The sequence below is a fragment of the Octopus sinensis genome, linkage group LG1, assembly GCF_006345805.1.
Source record: "Octopus sinensis linkage group LG1, ASM634580v1, whole genome shotgun sequence".
In the NCBI taxonomy this organism is placed as follows: Eukaryota; Metazoa; Mollusca; class Cephalopoda; order Octopoda; family Octopodidae; genus Octopus; species Octopus sinensis.
The window spans coordinates 110915439-110934869 of NC_042997.1; the positions used below are offsets into that span (position 1 = coordinate 110915439).

The 19431-nt window shown below is 37.0% G+C and overlaps 1 protein-coding gene and 1 long non-coding RNA gene across 4 annotated transcripts in view; one reads left to right on the plus strand and one right to left on the minus strand.

Annotated features, from left to right (window-relative positions):
- The window catches only part of LOC118763877, a 30001-nt gene extending 12396 nt beyond the window's left edge, over positions 1-17605 (minus strand). For 2 of the 3 annotated variants that reach the window (XR_004999634.1, XR_004999632.1), the window contains exons 1-2: positions 14281-14542; positions 11956-12022 (exon numbers count right to left, since the gene is read on the minus strand). This is a non-coding gene — a long non-coding RNA (uncharacterized LOC118763877). Of the gene's footprint in view, positions 1-11955; positions 12023-14280; positions 14543-17515 lie in introns of those variants that run through there. The other variant, XR_004999633.1, reaches the window with a different exon arrangement.
- Positions 6509-19431, plus strand: part of LOC115218240 (inhibitor of nuclear factor kappa-B kinase subunit epsilon) — a 48550-nt gene continuing 35627 nt past the window's right edge. The window contains exon 1 of the mRNA XM_029787972.2: positions 6509-6565. The gene's annotated coding sequence lies outside the window, so the exon portion shown is untranslated. The remainder of the gene's footprint in view (positions 6566-19431) is intronic.

Genomic DNA, 19431 nt, shown 5'->3' on the forward strand with positions numbered 1-19431 from the left:
GGTCGTCTTTGTCAGACGCGATTTTCCGCAGCTCGTCTCTTTGACGGAACTGCAGACCTGGATCAAACGTAGACCGAGAAAGGGCGCTTGGCACCTCGAGTGCCGTCAAGCCCTCTCCGCCCTCCGCCAGGCGGGCAATGCGGTCGGTTACAGCTCCACTCTAGCGTTCTATAGAGGGTTAGTGGAGGAAAAATGCGACGACGTTCTCGGGGAAACTCTAGGCGTTGAAGATGACGAACTGTGCGGTCTGTTCGGGAGGACTTTCGGGCGGGGCCGATGGATAATTTCCAGAGGTCTCTCGCTTGGCAGTGCTACGAGGGGCTCTGCCTGTTCGAGATAAACTCTACCGGCACGGAAGTGCCGTCAGCCGGGCCTGCCCGAGGTGTTGCCAGGACGACGAAACCGTTCTGCACGCACTCGTTCAGTGCCCGAGTATTGCTGAAATATGGGTTTATGTCGAACAGCTACTGTCACGTGTAGGACGGATCCGACTATCGGCCGAATCCATAGTGAAGATTGCCCCGCCACCTCCTTTAACAAGGAGGGCGAGGCCGTTTTCTTGTGCCTAGTGGCTGTGGCGAAAGAGGTCGTGTGGTGGACTCGTTTGAAAGGGCTAAAGTCAGACACTTTCCTCTTTGGTCAAGGCCTCATCAACTTTTTCAAGTTTCACTTGAAAAGGAAGATGAGGTTAGAGAGGAAAGTGCTGTCCGATAGCAAGTTTTATGAAAGGTGGGTGAATTGTGCGAGACTGGCCTGTATAAATGGACCAGTTCTCAGGTTTCGCCTGTGATTTCAAAGAAAAAGGTAATGTAAAAGGAGAAGAAAGGGGACTCTCTACACCCCCTTTTTTTTGACCAGGCTCCCGTTGGCTTTTGTAGGGTTTTTTCCACCAGGAACCTTTCGAAACGTCTCCCCCTTTTGGGAGTTTTTCATTGTTGAATTTTATAAGTTGTTATAAAGATTTTTACTCGATGTTTTAAAAAAAACGGCAAAACCCTTTGTAACCTTTCGTCCTGTCTTGTCCCTTTATGTAATCATGCGTGTCAGCCCTTGTGGCCAATAAAAAAGAATTGATTATATATTATAAAATCGTGCGGGTGGAAGATTCAAATAACACTCATTTGGTAGCCAACAGAGGTAACAGCCTATTCTTATTCTAGCTATTACAATCTCCGTGCATCCTCCTCCACTACTAATTTGGTCCCCTAGGTAGCAGAAATTATCCACTGCTTCTAATGAGCCATCAAGGAATTCGAGAGAATCAGTCTCTCCCCAGAGATAATGTTTTGGTACCAACGGAATGAATCCTAACTCTTAACTTGAGCATTGCTCGGTTCGTTTCGTCTTATTTCATTTTATTTTCATAAACCAAACCGTACGTGTGGGTCTGTATATCTCATGACAGTCCAAAAGAAGCGAGAACTGTCATGAGAACTACAGACCCACACCGTTGAACCCCTAATTTGGTGGCAATTATTCTCGCCTTTTTCGCATTGTATGCACAGGAATTAAATAAGTTTCACTCGATATCTTCAGAGGATAGTTTTGTACGAAGAACCTACCCAAGGCAGCGGCTCGCTCACTGATATTCATTCGCCTTAGAAGTAATTTATTATTTTTATTTTTATTTTATAACCCACAAGGGGCTAAACACAGAGAGGACAAACAAGGGCAGACAAAGGGATTAAGTCGATTACATCGACCCCAGTGCGTAACTAGTACTTAATTTATCGACCTCGAAAGGATGAAAGGCAAAGTCGACCTCGGCGGAATTTGAACTCAGAACGTCTTAAAAGTAATTAAGATCTCCATCTCATACGGCTGTAAACAGTTTACCATCGACCTTATTTAATACACATTTTACAAGAGGAACCATAAAGGAGAGAAACGAGAAGCTGCAGTATTCCAGATGAGTGGAACAAATTACAGAAGACCGTGAGTGTGTGAGAAACGGGCATAAATAGATATGTCAGGGAACTTGTCACATTTCATTGGTGACTAAAGTAGCTTCAACAGTGGGTTGCGGGACCATTTGCCTTAAACAGCTTCAATATCTTACAAGTATTCATTTCAGAAAAGACTCCTTGAAACTTTTCGATGAGCGGAGATCAATCAATCCATCTACTTTTGTAAGTAAAAACTATATATATAAACGAGGCGTGTGTGTGTGTGTGTGTGTGTATATATATATATATAATATATATATATATATACAAACCAATTGCAGCGTGGAAGGTGTTTATAAGCCATTTAAGAAACACACAAAAGCCGTTCGATTCACTTCAACATTTAAGTTTTTAAATGGCTTATAAACACCTTCCACGCTGCAATTGTTTTCGTTTCAGCACACGATCTCAGATCAAATTACTTGCTATGCGAGTACATCTCGTAATATATATATATATATCTTTATATATAAAAGTGAGGTTGTGTCTGTCTCCTACGATTTAGATTCCTAACTACTCCCACATTTTGCGGTGCAGTTTAACCAAAACCGGGTATCTTATAGTCGTAATTCATATCGAGCCCTTCTGGGTATTAGCGCGCGTCTACGATGAGTCTACGATTTAAAAAAAAATTTACCATCATTTTTTTCCATTTGAATGCATTTTTTCGCTATTATATAAGGGAAGTAACTCTCTAAAAATGTCTACGATGAGTCAACGATTTTAAAAAAAATTTACCATCATTTTTTTCCATTTTAATGCATTTTTAACTATTTTTTGGCTATAACTCTCTAAAAATGCTTATATAGTTATTTCCCTTACAAACCCGAGCAACGCCGGGCGATACTGCTAGTATATATATATATATATATAGATGGTGTCCTGTACCCATATATGCATGTATATATACATGTAGAGGTAGGTACGTACATATATGTATGTATATATGCATATGTTTTATTTTATTTATTAATTAATTTATTATATATATATATATATATATATATATGTATATATATATAAACGAGGCGTGTGTGTATATATATATATTATATATATATATTATATATATATATAGGCAACGTTCGGTTGACATGCGAAACATCGCCATATATATATATACGAAGCGTTCATGTGTATATATATGGCAATCCTTCGTTTTAACATATATATATATATATATATTATATACCAATTAAGGACTGAACACGAAAAGGTGGACAGTCAAATGCTAGATATAGACGTCAAATCGCCATTCTCCACAAGGATTATGTTCTCAAATAAAAATAAAATTCAGCACGAGGTCGTGCTGAATTTTATTTTTATTTGAGAACATAATCCTTGTGGAGAATGGCGATTTGACGTCTATATCTAGCATGTTGACTGTCCACCTTTTCGTGTTCAGTCCTTAATTGGTATATATAAATATTTTAATCTTCGGATTCTTTTTAATGTGCTAGACCACTGGTTTTAATTGACTAATATCAATTTCTACCCTTAATTTTTATATATATATATATATAAACTTCGCGTGTGTGTGTGTGTATATATATAAACAAAGTAAGCGTTGGAAGTGTGTATGTTCCTTCATTCCAAAACCGAGTTTTGCCGATTTTGACGAGGCTTTTCGCTATACCGACTAAACTAATATTTTCATTTACGTAAATTCGTGACAATCCAAAACACTGACCAACATTATGATGCGAGATTATTGTGGGTCCACGCGAACAGAGGATCATCTTCACTAACACTGCCTGATATTTCGGTGAGAATCGGGGCGCTAACCATAACAAAATCTTCATTGTCGGGGACTTGAGTTGAAGTAATTTCACAAATTAAGGATTTCATGGCCTTTATTTTTCCGTCCTCAATCTCCATAACGTTAAGAAGAAACTAAACGCTGGACATCTGCTTCTAATCGAACAGGTAAACCGTATATTAATTAGTCTATCGATATTGGATAACCCTATTAAGGGCATATATGACATTAATTGAGCTTGTTTTAATATCTCGTTACAGCAAGTAAAGCAATAAGCACACCATTTGACCGGTCGTAACTTTTTTAGTTTTTGGTATTTTCAGAATTTTTGTTCGAATTTGTGTTTTACAAAATCTAAAATTGTTTTATCAACGCCATCCCGCCTCTGAAATTCTCAAAATCGGAGGGTAATTTGGGACAAAGAAAAGCGATCACTTGGAAGACATGAATAGAAGATTATTTGAATAAACAAAATAATTATTTGGGACAAATTAAAAAAAAAAAAAGAATCGATTAGAAACAAACCAAAAAGGGGTATTTTAGGGTAAATTTTAAAAGAGAATAATACGGCGATCTGGGACAAACTAAAAAAAGCAATCATTTGTGGGAAATAGTTTTTATACTGAAGCTAAAAATAGTTACAACTGGTGAAATATCTGTTTTGCAAAATAAATAAAAAACATTAAAAGATGACGAAAATATAATCAGAGAGGGAAGAAAATAACAAAAAACAGCCCCAAATGTGACTTGGAAAAAAAAAACGTCACAGTACATGAAAGTATTTTTAATTAATTATTTTTAAGTAGCTTGTTAATTAAATTGTACATGGTGACACTAATTAATATAACGGTTTTAGATGTCTGAAAAAATTAAAATAGGTTTATTCAATGTCTTAAATTAAATAATTGCTTTATTTTTTAATAACTCAAATGCGCTTTTGTGTGTGTGTGTGTGCGTGCGCGCAGTGATTGCTCTAAAGGCATTTCGTGCCTTGACAGAAGAAAATGAAGAGCGAAAAACCGTTTGAGACGACGCAAAGTCGTGTGAGAAAAGGATGGCATTTAGTTGTTGCCTTGGCTTCGGGTGGGTTGGATGCAGCATCGTGTGTGTATGTGTGAGATGCCACACAATTTAAATATCAGCAATTCTAAGAGTCGAAGACACATGCAAGAAGTTTCCCTCGAAACCAACCAATATCTGATGATAGCTTACTAATTAAAGACAAGTTGTAATATTCTGTTTCACTGTAAGTATACTCAACCATTTTTTTTTTTTGCTATATTCTAACGAAGTTTAATTTTACTTTAACGAGTACAAAGACAGACTATCATTTATCTTTCGCGTAATCTAATTTTCTTATAAGTTTCCGCATTCTTATTTTCTGCTTAAAAGCAAAAAGATATTCTCCATGTTCACGTTCGAATCGGCCAGAATGCAGCGACAAGGAATAAGGTAGGATCTTATTGTTTAGATTCTGTGGTTCTCAACCAATTTTTCTTTTCTTTTTGCCAATGGACCCGTTTGATTTCTGTTTTATTCTGGCGGATCCTCATAGGCATTTCATGGTTCAAAAATCCCATTATATTTTTTTTATTAAATATTATTCGGAATTATATTATTTAACAAAATCTTACATGAACCTTCATTGAGAGCCACTAAATCCTAGCTGTTTCTATGTACATACGAATTATTTCTTTAATAAATTCTTCAAAGATTTACAAGTCTCAATTCGTTTTTGTTGTTTTTTCTTTTTACCAAAGAATACACCCATCTTCAAACTATGGTCGATTGAATTATGGAATACATATCACAACCTCATGAAGAAGGGATTGGATATGGATTTGTTTATTTGTGTGAAAGAATTTTATTTATCAAAAAATTTAATTGAAACTGTTTACATTCTCTGTCCATTTAAGCGTAAACATCAATGCAAACACATGTGGTATAGTAACAATCATTATTTTTATTATATCTGTTCATCAATCATTTGGAAATATATCGAAGGATTGCCAATCAAATTAGCTGAATCCAATAATGGAAAAGTAATGTTTCGAACCAGTCCAAAAATAATTCTACGTTCATTCGTTTTGGCAACAGTTTTTCGGGACGATGTTCAAAGAGTTTTCATTGTACCTATCCCACCCGAGCCTTTGCTTATTTTGTTCATACCGTGGAAACATATCAATATTAATGTTCTTTTCGGCTGTTACTAATATATATATATATATTTTTTTTTTTTTTGTCCCCCGTCAAGAGTTTTCTTAAAAGATGTGCATTATATTATTGGACAGGGCGCAACACGCGATTCAGCCGATTGCATTTTATTGGATTGAATTACAGCAACAAAGGTGGGTATTTTTTTCTCTGCGTTTAGTGAAACCTAATTTTAATTACGCACTTGTTCAGCCGCCACCGCAACAACGAACGGAGTTTCGTATGAAATTACGTCGTTTTAAATTAAGGCGTGTTTGGCAAAACTGAATCACAGAAACAGAACAAACAACCAAAGTTTCAGACAACACATGCAGACAATTATGAAGAAGAGCAGGACTTCAAGTTGATTCAGATTTCAAACAATGCCTTACAGAATTAATAAAAATTCTCTCTTTTTTTTGTTTAATTAGCATCATACTTATAGTTTTTGTTTGTTTGTTTGTTACCTGATTGTACGGAAAAACAACAAAAAGTTGGAATACAACTAAAAATTTATTCTAAACTTGATAAAAAAATTATTTTTGAATTTATATACTTCTTCGTAATAAATTTATAATAAATTAAACATTTATTTTAAAAGACATAATATTTGTCTTCGTACTCCCAAAAGCTCTAATTCCGCAATGAGATCACATTATCACATCGGGTCAGTAAAACCACTTATTTTTATATTTTCAAAATCTTTCATATAATCGAAATCTTCTCGTAACATCAATAGACAGACAAAGAATTCAGTTTGATCATTTAATAAACCTAGAATATCAATGTAACTTGTTTACTATGAACTGAAGCGCTTAGCGACAAGAAGTAAAATGAAACCGTTGAAATTAAGTTTGAAAAATATTTAAGTTTCCTTTTGGGGAAAATTTTCACTCTTAGCTTTTATCTGTATCTTGAAGTAAATCATGGGACGTACAATGAAATTACATAACAGTAATCTAATTAATATCATTTGCTTGGAGGTTATGTAATTGTTTACGGAAAGTTTTTCAGGCAAAACAAAGAAGTATCCATGTACCCTTGACCTGCTAGTTTTAACCAAAACTATGTATAGAATGAGAGAAATAACTTGTTTATGTATATATGTATGTGTGTGTCTGTAAATATATAAATGGACGAGATTGTTAATAGTTGAAGGTCTCTGATATTAAGGCAGCTCGATGAAGACTGACTAATTAAATTAAACCAGGTCAAAACTTCGTAAGTTTCAGAATATGAAAAAAAAGCGGACACGTCAAAAGCCAGGCATATTTTAAGTAAAATGAACTGAATTCATATTCGACGTTACAATTAAATTAAAAACAACAAAGGAAAGTATTTGGTATGCTAGTTTTATATATAAAATATGAGTATATATACACACACACACACACATATATATATATTTACAAAGTGTCGTCATAAAATGACGGAAAGACTTCCTCCTCCCATTTTCTGGCAAATTGTTTTTTTATTATATTTTTACCAAAAACCCACTTTTTCGGATACGGAGATTTCGGGAAATTGCCAAAAGTCGGAAGTTTGAAATCCCCATCCCCAATTTCTTTTTTCACTTTTTTTCGTAACCCTAAAACCCCAATCCTAGCCAAACATTTTTAGAAATTTCTTTCAGAATCATTATCTTCGTATTTTTCCACATATTTTGAGAGAAAAAAAAATTCTTAAAGTTAAAAATGAAGAATTTAGCGGGGTTAGGGTAATTTCAAAATGCCTATTTTTGCCAGTTTTTTTGCAGATTAGTATTCTCCATAGCCGAAAACGGGGGTTTTGTGTAGGAAATTTTTTTTTTTTTTAAAGGGGTGTTTTTGGGGAGGTACAAAAGGAAGTGCTGCCATGTCGACAATTCTATTCCTATAGAAAATTGAATTTTCACCATTGTGACAGGGATTTTACAATTTTTTTCCCTCACCACACATTTCAAAACTATGGTGGGAAGCTTTTCATGAAAAAATTTTTGAAAAATATTTTTTTTTATCTGCTGCCCGCCACCCCTTCCTGGGGGTCCTTAGGACAGACTTTTTCAAACTTCTTCCTTGCACTGGAAAAAAAAAAATCCATCATCGTAAAAGCACCACCACCCCTACCAGCAGGCATACATACATACTGAGGGAAATAACTTGAATGTTTTCCTTTGTAAGTCATGTGTTTATACCTACACAACCACACTAGCAAGAATATACACCATAACATTATTACTGTTGATGCCAGTGCCACCTGACTGGCCCATGTTGGTGGCATATAAAAAGCACCCACTACACTCTTATGGTGGTTGGTGTTAGAAAGGGCATCCAGCAGTAGAAACCTTGCCAGATCAGATTGGAGCCTGGTGCATCCTCCTGGCTTGCCAGTCCTTAAACAAACCGTCCAACCCATGCCAGCATGAAAAGTGGATGTTAATCGATGATGACGAAGGTGATGGCCTGCCACAATTGTTAGCAGCATTTCGTCCCTCTTTTACATTCTGGGTTCAAAGTGTTGCTAAGGTCAATAAAATAGTCCCACTTGAGCATTGGGGTTGATTTGATCTATTTGGTTCCTGCCCTACAATTGCTGGTTCTTGTGCCGAAATTGGAAACCAACATTATACTTATTGATATTATTCATTTGTGAAATCTGAAGGAAATTAAAAAATCTGATAGAAAGAAAAACAAAGTTTACATTAGGCGCTTGGTTCCGCGTTCAGTCCCACTGTGTAGCACCTTGGACAAGTGTCTTCTACTATAGCCTTGTGAGAGGATTTGGTAGATGGAAACTAAAAGAAGCTGATTGCACATATATATGTGTGTGTTTGTCCCCACCCTGTAACTTAGTGATTCGGCAAAAGAGACCAATAGAATAAGTTCTGGGATCAATCTGTTTGACTAAAAGGTGATGCTCCAGCATGGCCACAGTAAAAATGACAAACAAGTAAAAGACAAAGTAAAATTGTGCTTTATTACACCAAACTTACACGTACCATTTTGTGTTGGAAAAATTCAGAAATACCGGGGGGGAATAATCTTTTGCTATTGTTTAAAAAATGGGGGGGGGGGGGTTTAAAAAAATTTAAACTTTTCGAAAGTTGTTTTTTTTTCTTCATAAAAAGCTGTCCACCCCAGCATTCTGAAGTGTTTGTGATTGAAAAAAAAAGTCCCTATGAAAATGTAGACCATCCAACTTATAAGGGCAACCTATTGCAAACGTCTGCCAAAGGAGCATCAAAAACAATGGGAGAAACCTCTGGTAAATGTCAGCAATCGGGTAAAAAATATTTGGACACACAGAATTACAGTTGGAATGTCAAGATGGAAAATTATCATCTACACACATATACGTGTGTGTGTGTGTATATATATATATAAAATTATAAATTAGGGTATCTACAAGATACCACCATGCTGAAAATAGCAGCCATAAATTGTTCATATATCAACACAGAGAGACAAGATGAAACTAGTAAAAAATTACTGGATAATTCTAGATCCGGATTTCTGACTCTGCTTTTATGAATGCTTTGCCTCGTCAGTAGAATACACACAGAAGAGAAACATAAATATATATATATATAGGACATGCTAGCATAGAAAGCAGGCATTAAACGATGATGATGATATATATATATATATTACACACAGGGTGGGGAACCAAATCTTGGAAAATAATAGATAATTCACCAAATTATTTATTTTACAACAACCAGCAACCTGACAGATATAATTTTAACACAAGTTTATAGGGGTATAAAGAGACAATTTAGTCAGTGTGTCCGCCATCATTGTCCACCACATAAGTTACAGAAAAATAGGTATTTTAAATAAAATTTTCACAAATACTTTTCAAATGGTGTACATTACGATACTGCCAGTGACCCTGCATGGCAACAGTCTTTCGGCTGAAACACCGATCGTGGCCGTTTGCCAGCCTCGCCTGGCACGTAAAAAGCACCCACTACACTCACGGAGTGGTTGGCATTAGGAAGGGCATCCAGCAGTAGAAACACTGCCAGATCAGACTGGCGCCTGGTGCAACCTCCTAGCTTCCCAGACCCCAGTCGAACCATCCAACCCATGCTAGCATGGAAAATGGACATTAAACAATGAAGTTGGTACTTTTAAATGCCTTTACTCTAGCTCACAAACAGCATTAAACTAATACATCTGTTTGTTGTTTACACACCCCTCTTTGTCTTTTCTTTTGTTTATTCTTTTGTAAATTTCAACTGTATATATATCCATACATCCATATATGTGTGTGTGTGTTCCAATTCCCCACATTGCTGTCATTAGCACAAAATCAGAAAAAAGCTCCCTGCAACAGTCAAAACCTGCCACTACACTAACCTTTACATTTCTACTCAATGCACAAGGTGTCAATCCCTCCATCAATGCACAAAAATGGAAGATCCAATTCATTGAAGATTGGGTTGGTAACCATCCACACCACATCCCTTTCTTCATTCTCACCGAGACCCACCTTGGCAACTCCCAATTGGAAGCCAAAATGAAAGTGAGGAATTTCACAACCATCCATACAGATCGAGTCAACAGAATGAAGAGTGGATCTGCCACTTTCTTGCACGATTCCTTTTCAGCAGATAGAAATATGACATTCTCCAATGGCTACTGTGAATTGGTCATTATGCACGATCTTGATAGTAGTTGGGCTGTACAGGCCACCTCAAATACCCACACTGTGCTATAATGAATGCCTCAACGGCAATAAGTTCTCTATTCAACAGTGCCATCCTAATAACATAATTATGATGGGAGATTTTAATCTACCATCTGTTGATTGGTCTACAAACAGTTTGAAACCAGGCACTCCCACCTCAGCTGCTGACAAAGAAGCGGTAGAGTCACTTCTTGACTTTATGAATGATTTTTTTCTTGTCCTTGCACCGAGATATCAGAACATTTTAGACTTTGCATTTAGTAAACTACACTAACACAATACACAAATATTTCAGTGGAAAAAACCCTTCTTTCAGACTATAACATAGTTCTCTGTAACCTGAGATTCCACCAACCCCCAAGGGACCTCTCTCCATCCCACCCAATTGATATCATGGATCTCTAATGATGCGGACTAGGATGCAATCATAAATGATCTTTCACACATACACACACCTCCTCCAGCATCAAAATAATTTGGCAGATCTTTGTAGACACTGTCACAAACATATGTGCTAAACACACCCCAACAAGACCTGTGAAGAAAACTAAGTGTAGAATTCCCCAAAACAGAAAAATAAAAAGAACAAAGAAAAAAAAAATTAACAAACTAAAATACTGCCAACAGCCACACAAACTTGATGGCTATCACCCTGCACAAATCAATAAAATATAACTTCCAACAATGCACAAAGACCATCAGCCATCCGATTGCGCTCTTATTTGATATGTAGATAACGACGGTATCAGGGCGTGTATAAGTCTTGTTTTAATATTATAATTTTACTTGTTCCCCCCCCCCACACACACACAAACACTAACATGGTTTTTGTAAGGATTAAGGCTTTCGTATCATTCTTTCTCTCTCCTGTCCAAACTTCGTTACCACTAATTTTTATAACCTCAGCATCTTCACTTATTATTCTTTTCAAACTTGTTTGAATTTTCAATCTAATGTAATCCACATTCTAGAAATCGTATTTCTGCAAAATGTTATCTTAAAATATAAAGAAAAGGGGCTAATGCAGTTTCGCACTGCACCTTCAAAAACACATTTTTTTATACTCCCACACACACACTCCTCACCAGCGAACAAAAATTAGGGGTTTACAGCACATTAGGTATCCATAATGCATGTTGTTTGAAAGGTATTTATATATAATGTCATTAAAAGATATTTATTTTCCTCAAAGTTTTGGTGAAAACCTCGGATCTTGCCAATTTTCCGAAGCCCTCTCCCCACCCGTAATGCTTTCCGCACGTTTATGTTTTCATATTCGTTTCCTACACATTTTTTTACACGCGTTGCACTATTTCTCCCCACGCCTCGTTTCCGGGTAATATTAACAGACAAGTATGCTATTAAAATAAGTTCTCTTTTACATACCTTATTTAAATCACTGTGGATAAATGCTAGCAATGATCTGAAGGGGGGCATTCACGGCCGGTTGGTTCTGGGTAGTAAAGAAGATGATAAATAAAGCAATTAAAATTTGAAGAGAAAAAATCTTTTTGTAGAATCGCAATATTCAGTGTTTAAATGGCAAACAACCGTAGAATTTTCCAAGAGAAAAACAAAAAACAATGAAAAGTTACCTGTTGCGAGCTCATTTCAAAACACCATAAAAAAATTGACGGAGTGAGAACAATTGGAAGGGATAAGAAATGAAATAGAATTTACTTTAAGGAGTGATAGAGGGGAAAGAAAACGTTTTGGTAACTTAAAAAGGCATTTAAATACAAAACATCTTTAATTGAGCACGAAATAATAAATTAAAGAGAGAAAAAAAAAAAGAAACGGTAAAGAGATCAAATTATCAAAAAATGAGGCATATTGTCATAGACGTACGTGATCCAAATTACATACGATAGATGGACAGGCAGACAGATAGATAGGTAGAGTGATAGACAGAGTCATAGATAGATGGATAAAGTATATTTTTTATAAACAAACCCAGGTTAATATCTAGATCCGCACCCGGTGGAAAAAATGGAAACGCAAATGTGTAACAGTTGTAAGGCATCGTATATTGACGGAATAAGACGTAAAAAAAGGGCGCTGATGAACGGGGGTGGGGTGGGGGGGGGTCGGAAAATTCCCAGGATCAACCGTAGAGGATCCACGCCCAGGTGGCAAAAATGGAAAAAAATATGTGTAAGAGGTGTAAGCATCGTATATTGAAGGAATATGACGAAAAAAAGCGCGCTGACAAACGGGGGGGGGGGAGGCGCTCGGAAAATTGCCTACGATTTAAAGAAAAATTTACCATCAATTTTCACCATTTAAACGCATTGTTGGCATAAGGGAAGTAACTCTCTAAAAATCTCTATATATAAACGGCAGTTTTTCTGTGTGTCTGTCAGGTTGTACCCTCACCCTGACCACTATTTTTGCTAAAAATGCTTTATAGTTATTTCCCTTACAAACCCGAGCAACGCCGGGCGATACTGCTAGTCTATATATATATATATTTTTTTTATTTTACAAACAAAAAGTGAAAACTGAAGTAATGGAATTTGAATTTTTGAAGTTGCGATTGATAATTATTCTGTGACAATCAATAATATTGGGAAAATATAATCTGTACTTACCACATGCGTGGTAGATTTGCTGATTATTTTCAACAAATCTACCACGCTTCTATTTCAAATTCTTTAACGTTGTCCTGGGAATTTTCCGACCCCCCCCCCCGTCCGACCCCCCTCCCCCACCCCTGTTCGTCAGCGCCCTTTTTTTCCGTCTTATTACGTCAATATACGATGCCTTACAACTGCTACACATTTGCGTTTCCATTTTTTCCACCGGTGCGGATCTAGATATTAACCCAAACCCAAATGGCTTTGGTAAGTTACAGAGAAGCTACTATGGAAGACTCAGTCTAATAATAACTATAATAATATATCATAATAGGTAAGCGTTGGTGATAAGAAGGGCAATCTAGCCATACAAAATTTGCATGGGAAAGTAGATGTTACGTGTGTGTATATATATCTGTATGATAATATATCATAATCATAATACTATGAGTTTTCCGTAGCAGCTTTCTCTCTGTAATTTTAAAAACCTTTCGGGTTTGTTTATAAAAAATATATGTTGTATTAGACAGTTTAAGTACATATATTAACCAGATTTGGCAGAGGTAAAGAATACGCACACCACCCGTTTTCGGCGGTTAGAGTTTGATTGAAATTGATGGATGAGCATTTGGCCAATCGGATTTGCAAGAAGCCGTGTAAGCGTCGATTTATGGGTTCGATTCAGCCTGAGGTTAGCTCATCATTTGTTTATATTTAAAAATTGTCGCTTCAGATCGGAGAATAAATAGTATTATGATATACTGTTATACATATATATATATATTTACACATATGCGTGTGTGTATATATATATTCACACTACTAGCAAACTTCTGTCGTCAGAAATGCCGACAGTTCAATTAAGAATAGAAAATGGTACATCAAAACAATGAAAGAAAGCAATCGAATAAATATATATTTATACACACAGAACTGAAGCACTTGAAGAATCAGAGACGGTCGCAACGTCTCGGTTGGAAATATGTTATGTGTTTATAATGTTCTGAAAACAAAAGAGTTTAATATTTAATTCCATATCTCTATTTATATGTGTGTGAGAGAGAAAATCTGATAAACTAAATACAATTTACGATAAAAAAAATTGCAGTTTTATTTTGATAAAAATACTACTTACAGCAGAACTAAACTCTTCACTTACAGGTCGCTGGCTTTCAGCAGGTCTCTCACTATCACTCACATCCACTCCGTTGTTTTTTTCTACTAGTGTAACTAACGAAATACTAATTGCGTTTTATTTATTAAGAATAAGACAGGGCGCCGAGCTGGCAGAAATGTTGGCACGCCGGGCGAAATGCTTAGCGGTGTTTCGTCTGCCGTTACGTTCTGAGTTCAAATTCCGCCGAGGACGATTTTGCCTTTCATCCTATCGGGGTCGATTAAATAAGTGCACTGGTGTCGATATAATCGACTTAATCCGTTTGTCTGTCCTCTCTGTGTTTAGCCATTTGTGAGTAGTAAAGAAATAGGTGTTTCGTCTGCCGCTACGTTCTGAGTTCAAATTCCGCCGAGATCGACTTTGCCGTTCATCCTTTCAGGGTCGATATAATTGACTTAATCCGTTGTCTGTCCTTGTTTGACCTCTCTGTTTAGCCCCTTGTGGGTAGTAAAGAAACAGGTGTTTCGTCTGCCGCTACGTTCTGAGTTCAAATTCTGCTGAGGTCGACTTTACCTTTCATCCTTTCAGGGTCGATAAAATCGACTTAATCCGTTTGTCTGTCCTTGTTTGTCCTCTCTGTTTAGCCCTTTGTGGGTAGTAAAGAAACAGGTGTTTCGTCTGCCGTTACGTTCTGAGTTCAAATTCTGCTGAGGTCGACTTACCTTTCATCCTTTCGGGTTCGATTAAATAAGTGCCAGTACGCACTGGTGTCGATATAATCGACTTAATCCGTTGTCTGTCCTTGTTTGTCCTCTCTGTTTAGCCCCTTCTGGGTTGTAAAGAAACAGGTGTTTCGTCTGCCGCTACGTTCTGAGTTCAAATTCTGCTGAGGTCGACTTTACCTTTCATCCTTTCGGGTTCGATTAAATAAGTGCCAGTTACGCACTGGTGTCGATATAATCGACTTAATCCGTTTGTCTGTCCTTGTTTGTCCTCTCTGTTTAGCCCCTTGTGGGTAGTAAAGAAACAGGTGTTTCGTCTGCCGCTACGTTCTGAGTTCAAATTCTGCTGAGGTCGACTTTACCTTTCATCCTTTCGGGTTCGATTAAATAAGTGCCATTACGCACTGGTGTCGATATAATCGACTTAATCCGTTTGTCTGTCCTTGTTTGTCCTCTCTGTTTAGCTCCTTGTGGGTAGTAAAGAAACAGGTGTTTCGTCTGCCGCTACGTTCTGAGTTCAAATTCTGCTGAGGTCGACTTTACCTTTCATCCTTTCGGGTTCGATTAAATAAGTGCCAATTACGCACTGGTGTCGATATAATCGACTTAATCCGTTTGTCTGTCCTTGTTTGTCCTCTCTGTTTAGCCCCTTGTGGGTAGTAAAGAAACAGGTGTTTCGTCTGCCGCTACGTTCTGAGTTCAAATTCTGCTGAGGTCGACTTTACTTTCATCCTCTCAGGGTCGATAAAATCGACTTAATCCGTTTGTCTGTCCTTGTTTGTCCTCTCTGTTTAGCCCATTGTGGGTAGTAAAGAAACAGGTGTTTCGTCTGCCGCTACGTTCTGAGTTCAAATTCTGCTGAGGTCGACTTTACCTTTCATCCTTTCGGGTTCGATTAAATAAGTACCAGTTACGCACTGGTGTCGATATAATCGACTTAATCCGTTTGTCTGTCCTTGTTTGTCCCCTCTGTGTGTAGCCTCTTGTAAAGAAATAGGTATTTTGTCTGTCTTTACGTTCTGAGTCAAATTCCGCAGAGGCTGACTTAATCTTTCATCCTATAAATTAAGTACCAGTTGCGTACTGGAGTCCACTGCCCCCCCCCCGGTCACTAAAAATTTCGGGCCTTGTGCCTAGAGTAGCAAAGAATCATTAGCACGCTGGACAAAATACTGGTACTACTTAAAAGCGTACTCGCGTATCCGCGCTAGCTAGTCGTGACTAGTCGATCCCACAACGACTACCTAGCAAAAAAATGAAATACAAAATAAATAATTTTTTTCTACATGAAGTAAATAATTTTTTAAAAACAAAGTAAATAAAACACAAAGTAAATATTTTTTTAACGAAGTAAAAACAAAAACACAAAGGATCGACTAATCACGACTAGCTAATGCGGATGCGCGAGTGCGCGCACCGGGACCACTCTTTTTAAGTGGTACCCAAAATGCTTAGCAGCATTTCGCCCGTTGCTATGTTCTGAGTTCAAATTCCGCCGAGGTCGACTTTGCCTTTCGGGGTATATAATTTAAGTACCAGTTGCGTATTGGGGTCGATCTAACCGACTGGCCCCCTCCTCCAAAATTTCGGGCCTTGTGCCTACAGTAGAAAGGATTATATGTGAAAAGATATATTTTAACAGACACACACACACACACAAGTGAGCACATATTTCGTGGAAGGCGTGAAAAAAAACGTTCCCTTGGAGACCACATGGCCGATCGCTACGCGAAATTCTCACGAAGAATTTTAGGCGTATATATGTTTGTGTCGGTGTTTGTCCCCACCCCCATCACCACCATCGCTTGACAATCGATGTTGGTGTATTTACATCCCCGTAACCTAGCAGTTCGGCAAACGAGACCGATAGAATAAGTACTGGGGTCGATTTGTTCAACTAAATGCAGTGCTCCAGCATGGCTGCAGCCAAATGACTAAAACAAATAAAAGAAAAAAAAAGAATAGTTTTTTTTTTGTGAGGTGGGGTATTGACAGCAAATAAAAAATTGCCCTTGCGGTATTTTATAAAATAAATCATTGTGATTTATAAAATATGGACATCTCTAAGTACTGGGAAATATTTAAGTTTTAGTGATGTCATTCGAAACAACTAGCATTACACAAAAAAAAAATTCCTTGGGGAAAAAGTTTTCAATTAATACATCAAACTCTGACAATGAAAAAAAAAAGAAAAACTACAGCAAGAAAGTTTTTAATAAGAATGCGAAATTCATATTTATAAAAAGAATAAAACATATTTTCGGTTGCGAAAAGATAGGGTTTTTTCCAAAGTTTAATAAACAAAAAACACCCGGAATTTTTATTCGTTTTGTCACGTTGATGTTTAATTATTATGGCAAATTAATAATATCTACAAACTCTCTACAATAGATTTACAGAATCATTAGCGATCCAAGAAAACAAAGCGATTTGCAATTTTAAAAAGTAAAAAGAAAACGATATCAGTTAGAAGCAATCAAAGCAAAATCCAGTTAATAATAATTAGTAAATATAATTTAAAGAGACTTTACCTTCTTTACCCCGCCTCGATGTTTTGTCTCTTCTGAATACGAGAAATACTTATTCGTCCGATAGATTTGTGTAGTAAATTTTTTGCTCCCGAAATCGCTCTTAAAGTACTACTTAAAGGGGATAAAAAGCATATTGATTACGCAATCCTAAATGATGTAATAAGTCTGAAATGAAAATAAAGGAATGTTCGAGAATGAATGAGTGACGTCTAGTGATTGGTTAATGTGGGCCACACCTTTTGCTATTAAACGTGTCGAGGACAGGTTTGTTGATGTGAGATTTAAATCACTTTGCTACTAATAAAGAAAAAATAATGATAACAAAAAGGACGCACCTGGTCCTTGTTGGGATAGTTCTGGTCCCAAGTATATTGACCAGGGCGAAAGTGGGGCATAAGCAATTCATTACATGCATCGGTTTTATGCGTGCGTGGGTGGAATTGTGAGCGACAATAATCTCTGTCCTCGGTGATGATTACAGACAAGTGAGTCGAAGTGGCTGTTCAAGCGCATCTCCCTTGCCACCCTTCCAGGGCAACGCTTTTTCCCATTTTTTCAGCTGGGACCACCAGGCTCATTCACAAGTCTTACGCCTCTTAAATATAATGTCTATAAGCTCAACATTCTACACCTGCAAATTATTTTGAAGATGTCTCCTACATTGTAAGTTACTGCTTGAAAATATCTTCATAGTAGTAACTACATCTAAACATTATCTCCTTACTAACACAATTGCTTTAACCGGATGTTATGTTTGCAACATAGTATTTTTATTGTATGTGTCATCACTCTTAACAAAACAAAACGAAATAGAAGCAATAGTATTTGCTACGGCAAGCTTGTGAATGCATAAATACGATTATTATAGGAGGTGGGGAATTAGTAACCGGAGTAACAAAAAGTAATTTCTGATTTCTCGTTATATTCTCCTTACCTGTTTGAAATGATTACATTGCATTATTGCGTCGTCATTTTGCATTGTTACATTATATTTATTTCTTTACTACCCACAAGGGGCTAAACATAGAGGGGACAAACAAGGACAGACAAACGGATTAAGTCGATTATATCGACCCCAAGCGTAACTGGTACTTAATTCATCGACCCCGAAAGGATGAAAGGCAAAGTCGATCTCGGCGGAATTTGAACTCAGAACGTAACAGCGTGCTAACGTTTCTGCCAGCTTGCCGCCTTCTTGCATTGTTTCATTATAGTTAGGAGTAAAAATTGGTCGGCATCGTTGTTATTGTTGAAGCTGAGGGAGTCCAAAATATAATGAGGTCCTCTTTCTTCAAGAAATCTTCCCTCAGCTTTTTCACCCGATTGTAATTGAGATTACTAATAAAATATCGGGATAATTTTTGGTGTTTAACATTCAATTATTTTTTTCTCTGTTGGATTCCAAGTTAGTTTTTTCCCCCACACTTATGTCTAATTGATTATTTTCAAGCTTCAAAAGATGGTGTCTAAAATGGAATAAAATAATTAATGACTAATTTCAATAATTTCTTCTCTTTAACGCATGGTAAGTAAATATATCACGAAGAATACACTCCAGTAGCAGATCGGGAAGAAGCTACAGAAAATATTTCATGCTGAGTTTTATTTGTTTTTTTAGTGGAGTTTCGCTGATTATGTGCCATTTTCCCTCCTCATCCTCTTTCATTTGACATCATCATCGTTTAACATCCGTTTTCCATGCTGGCATGAGTTGGACGGTTTGACTGGGGACTGGCAAACCAGGAGGCTGTACCAGGCTCCAATCTGATCTGGCAATGTTTCTACAGCTGGATGCCCTTACTACCGCCAACCACTCCGAGAGTGTAGTGGGTTCTTTTTACATACCACCAGCACAGGAGCCAGTCCGGTGGCACTGGAAACGACGTATGCATGAATGGTGCTTATTGTATGCCAAC